Source organism: Elephantulus edwardii, unplaced genomic scaffold (assembly GCF_000299155.1).
Source record: "Elephantulus edwardii isolate Elephantulus edwardi_28Jun2011 unplaced genomic scaffold, EleEdw1.0 scaffold00026, whole genome shotgun sequence".
Classification (NCBI taxonomy): domain Eukaryota; kingdom Metazoa; phylum Chordata; class Mammalia; order Macroscelidea; family Macroscelididae; genus Elephantulus; species Elephantulus edwardii.
Genome location: NW_006399776.1, coordinates 10,184,022 through 10,190,021, shown reverse-complemented (window position 1 = coordinate 10,190,021; position 6,000 = coordinate 10,184,022).

Below are 6,000 nucleotides of genomic sequence, written 5' to 3'. Positions count from 1 at the left end.
TACCACGACCCCTTCTAAACCCAGCCTGGACTTCTGGCAGTTCTCTGCTGATGTGCTGTTCCAGTCGTTTTTGGATAATCTTCAGTAGAATCTTGCTTGCGTGTGAAATCAATTATATCATTCTATAGTTTCCACACTCTGTTGGGTCACCCTTCTTCGGAATGGGAGCAAATATAGATCTCTTCCAGTCAGTATTTCATTTACATAAGGAAAAACGTTTTCTTTCAAATAAACTCACTTGAAAAGTTTACTCTGCACAGAAAAAGAACTCCATGCAGGGAGTATAAGAAAACAGTAACAACCAAGAATTTTTCACAATAAACTCTCCATCAGTAAGAAAAGAACTGCTTGTCTTTTATTGTTGTCAAGTTGGAACCAACTCATAGCTGACCCTCCAATGGGTTTTCAGAGGTCTTATATCAGACACGCAGAGATTCTCATCTTTACCCTGCGGAGTCACTGATGGATTCAAACCACCAGAGAGGTGTCTTTGAATTAACAAAGATGCCTTTGCATTAACAGTACAACTCTCTTAAGTCTGTACCACCAAACTGCCCAAGGAAAGCTGCTGCTTGCTGTTAGGTACCATCCCCTGATGACTTAAGACATAAAGCGATCCTATGAACAACGGATCTGAACCTTGGCCTATTTTGCCTCATCCTCATGATTGCTGATATGCTCAAACCCACTGTGACAGTCACTGTGTCATTGCATCTTGTCGAGGGTCTTCTTCTCTTTCTCTGACTTTTCACCATTCCAAGCATGATGTCTTTTTCCAAGGATGGCCCCACCCAGCAACATTTCCAAAATATGGGATGCAAAACTTCATCATCTTTGCTTCTGAAGAGCAGTACCCTGGTTGTACTTCCTCCTGGACAGACTTATTTGTTTTTTTGATAGTTCATGGGATATTCATTGTTCCCCTACATCACAATTCAAAGGCATCTAGTCGGTTTCTTCCACCATCCTTATTGTCTAACTTTCAGAAAAAACCTGCATAGATAGGTATACTGCTTAAACTCCTCAATTACTGTGAGAAGAAAGACTGACACAAGATTAGAGGGAAGATTTCTTCAGATGATAGTGCTATGACTTTCCTGTTCTTACATGCTGTCATTCAGCTCCAGGTCATAGTGGTCCTGTGTGTACAGAGAAACAGTGCTGAGTTCTGTGTCATCCTCAAATCACGGATTTGTTTGAATCTATTGTCACAGTTCACTGGGTTAATCTATTGCTGAGGGTTTGCTTTTTAACGCTGATCATCTAATTTACCTTATCAGGCAAAATATTTTTCTCCAGGGACTGGCCCTTCTTCAAAGTATTCCTAAAGTATTTAAGAGGCATTTTTGTCATCCTCACTGCAAAGATTTCCAGCTACACTTCTTCCAAGATACATTTGTCTGTCCTTTTGGTAGTTCACAGCATATCAAATATTCTTTGGGGAACACCATAATTCAAAGCCATCAATTCTACATCAGCCTTCCTTATACATTGTCTAATGTTCACATGTACATAAGGAAATTGAAAACAAACAAACAAAAAACCAAGAAATACCACCAAGATTTTGGACTTTGACCCCAACGTAATACCCTTGCTCTCTAGCACTTTAAAGAAGTTCTTGGGAGTATTTTTCCCAATGTAAACTTTGCAATCACTTGTTATGCATCAGAGAGCTGGACAATGACTAGGGAGGACAGAAGGAGAATTGACGCCTTTGAACTGTGGTGCTGGAGAAGAGTACTGAATGTACCATGGACTGCCAAGAAAACAAATAGATTCATTCTAGAGAGGGTTAAACCAGGCTAGTCCTTGGAGGCAAGGATTCTGGGACTTCGTCTGATATACTTAGGACATGTTGCAAGGAGAGACAGGTCTTTAGAGAGGGACATCATGCTGGGTAGAGTAAAGGGACAGCGCAAGAGGGGAAGACCCTCTATGAGGTGGATTGATTCAGTGACTGGGGTAATCGGGATGGGTGTGTCAGAAACAGTGCGATTGGCACAGGACAGAGCAGGGTTTAGGGCTGTTGTCCATAGGGTATCTATGAGTCGCAAACGACTCGACGGCACATAACAACAACAACAATATGCTGTCTGAGTGCTGTCTACTGTTTCCATGAGTGTTGATTGTGGATCCAAGTACAATGAGATTGTTGACAACTTAATGCTGTTTATAGGTCCAATTATGAGCATTTTTGCTTTCTTTATTTTGTAGTGTGATCCATACTGAGAGGTTAAGATTCATCAGTGAATGCTTCACATCTTCGTTGTTTTCAGCTGACAAGATTGTTAGTTGCATATAGCAGGTTGTTGATGAGTCTTCCTCCAATCCTGATGCCACATTCTTCTTCATGTAGTCCAGCTTCTCAAATTATTTTTTCAGCATGCAGATTGGATACCTACAGTGAAAGGATACAACCCTGATGCATACTTTCGCTGATTTTAAACCATGTAGTACCCTTTTGTTATGTTCCCAAAACTGCTACTTAGTTTCTGTACAGGTTTCATGTAAGAACAGTTAATAAGTATTCTTTAATTATCATGTTCTACAATGCTATCTATAAATAGCCAATAAAACGTGATTAAACCATTCCTAGTAGTCTCTGCTTTCAACCAAGATCTAGTTTATATCAGTAATGGCATTCCTCCTTTTATATTTTTTTCTGAATTCCATCTGTTTTTCTGGAAGTTCCCTGTTGATGTAGTATTGAAACCATTCTTTCATTATCTTCAGCAATATTTTACTTATGTGTGATATTAACAATGCTGTTGACAATTTCAACATTCTATTGAGTCACCTTTCTCTGGCGTGGGCACAAACATAGATCTCTTCCAATCAATCAGCGAGGCATGTGTCTTCCAAATTTATTACCATAGATGAGTGAGCACAACCAGTGCTACATCATTTGTTGAACTATCTCAAGTAAAACTCTGCTAATTCCCTGAGGGAGCTCTGATGGCATGGTCCATAGGGAGCTTCACTGCTAACTCAAAGGCAATACCTGTCTGGAGGTTCAAATCCACTAGCAGTATAATGGGAGAAAGACGGCCAATCTGCTCCTATGTTATTTATAGCCCCCAAAATTCAATGGAGGGTCAGATATGAGTTTATTCCCACCTAACTGGCAAGGAGACCTTAAGCCTCTATTTCACCAATACCTTCAGTGCATCTTGGACTTTTTCCTTCAGGACTACAGGTTCTTGATAAAATGCTATCTCCTGAAATGGTTGCATGCTAATTATTTTTTGTATAGTGACTTTGTATAAATATTATCTTTTGATGAACATTTCAGCATTACATCACTTGTAAACATAAAGCAAAATGATATCTCCAAATTTAAAATATGTAAGATTTCTCACTGTAAGCTTAAAGGCATGTGGTTCATATTCACTAGCTGCTCCACAGGAGAAAGATGGACAATCTCCCTCTGAGTGATTTACTGCCTCTGAAAACACTCTGGAGAGTCAACTGACTATGAGTCAGTTCCAATTTGATGGCACATAACAACAGCCCTTCCTTGAACGTAGTGGCAAGAAGCTGCACTTTAATCCCAAAGGCAAAGGGCTCTAGGCCACCAGCTGCCCCATGGGAGAAGGATGGGGAGTCTTCTCCCGTGCAATTAACTGCCTCTGAAAACCCACTGGACAGTCAGCTATAGGTCAGTTTCAACCCTATGGTACATGACAACATGTTACACATTATGCCATCAACAACAATGTGTAATCTAAGGGAGTTCTGGTGGTTTAGTGAGTAAGGAATTGTGCTATAACCCCAAAGCAGGTCATTTTAATCCACCAGGTGGTGCTCCATGAAAAAAGACAGGAAATCACCTCCTGTGCAATTTATAAGTATCTGCTGGAGGGTCAGCTATGAGTTGGTTGCAGCTCAACAGCACATAATAACAACAACACAATGTGTAATCATAAATGTCCACATGGGGGTAAGAAAATACAAGAATTAGAAAAATTGAGAAGAAATTGAAAAATTAAGTTATTCTACATTTCTGCATAATTAAGTTTTTAAGATCCTATATGAAAAAGTTTAATGTTTTAAGAAATATTCTTTAATGATCAGTTTTTACTTGCAAACTAAAAAAAATTAAAGCCAGAGAAACTTAAAGTAGAGGAATAGGCAATTAAACTAGAGTTGACCAATCCAAAATTGTGTCCCTGAGACATGAGGTAGACTGACTAATAGCAAAAGATTCAGGAGGGCTGCTTCATAGCCCCAGCTCCGTGTTGAAATCAAGAAAATGCCCTTTTCTGATTTCATTTTTCGAGGCTCAAAGAACATACTAGAAAATGTTAATGATTCCCACCATCACAGGTATGGGAGACAAAGAATATAAAGATTGGTTACGTAAAAATTTGATTTTATCATCAAAAACCTTTTTCCATTCCTGTCCTCATTTTCCTTATCTGTAAAATAAAAGATAGCCAATTGATAGAATACATACACATTCTAAATAATAAAAATATAAGCATATATCATTTGAGATTATGGTGAAAAATATAGTGACAACATAAACTTTTGGAAGGGCTTCTATTGGAGAAGTGGGAAACACTTCAGCCTGGATATCTGTAAGTCTGGCCACAGATAAGCATTCTTTAAGTGCCTAATATGTGCTAGGCACTGAGGATAAAAGGAAAATTTGGGTATCTCCTGGCCCTTAAGAAGTGTGAAGTCTAAGTGTGGAGACAGGTTTGTAAACAAATAATTGAGATGGTAAGAAGACTATAGTGATTAATACCAACTAAAAAAAAATAGTACACAATAATTAAAATAGTACTAGGGAGCTCTGGTGGCCTAGTGGCAAGAAGCTGTGTTGTAGCTGCTCTGCAGGAGAAGGATGGGCAATCTCCTCCCATGTGATTAACTGCCTCTGAAAACCCGCCAGAGTGTTAGCTATGTGTTGGTTTCTGACTGAATGGTATACAACAACAATAGCAAAGTGGTAAGAATAGCAAAGGATAGGAGAGGGTTCAGAACTATTGTTCATAGCGTAGCTATGAGTTGTATTCAATTCGATAGCACTTTAAAATAACAACTGTGGTATGGAGCTATACTGCCAATACCTGAAGACATGTGGTTCCAATATACCACCAGCTTTTCTGAGGGTAAAGAAGTGCAATATCCTCCCATTCAATTAACTGCCTCTAAACCCTGCTGGAGGATCAGTTATGGGTCTGTTTCAACTCTGGGAAGTAATATCAACAACAGATTGTATAGCAGCCTAGAAAGTTGTTGTTGTTCTTGTTGTTGTTGTTGTTGCTACATGCTATTGAGTCTTTTGTGACTCATATTGACCCTATGTACAACAGCCTTAAATCCTGCTCTACCCTGTTCCAAACTTATTGTCTCTGACACACACCCACATTACCCTAGTCAATGAGTCAATCCATCTCATTAAGAGTCTTCCTCTCTTGTGCTGTCCCTCCACCCTTCCAGGCATGATGTCCCTCTCCAAGAACTGGTCTCTCCTTGCAACATGCCCAAAGTATGTCAGATGAAGCCTCAGAATCCTTGCCTCCAAGGAACAGCCTAGTTTCACCCTCTCTAGGATGAACCTGTTTGTTATCCTGGAAGTCCATGGTACATTCAATACTCTTCTCCAGCACCACAGCTCAAAGGCATCAATTCTCTTTCTCTTGTCTCTAGTCATTGTCAACCTTTCTAACACATAGCAAGTAAATGTGAAGACTATGGCCTGGATCAGGCACAAGTTAGTCTCCAGACTGAGATCATTGCTCTTCAGTACTCTGGAGAGGTCCCTGACAGAGACTTTCCCAATGCAATTTATCTTCTGATTTCCTGGATGCTGATACCAAGAATGTTGATTGTGAAGCCAAGCAAACTGAAGCTGTTAACAATCTCTTCTCCATCTATTATGATGTTGCCAGTGGTAAGAAACTTTGCTTTCTTGATGTTGAGCTTCAATCCATATTGAAGGCTGCAGTCCTTGATCTTCTGCAGCAAGCACTTCAGGTCCTCCTCAGTTTC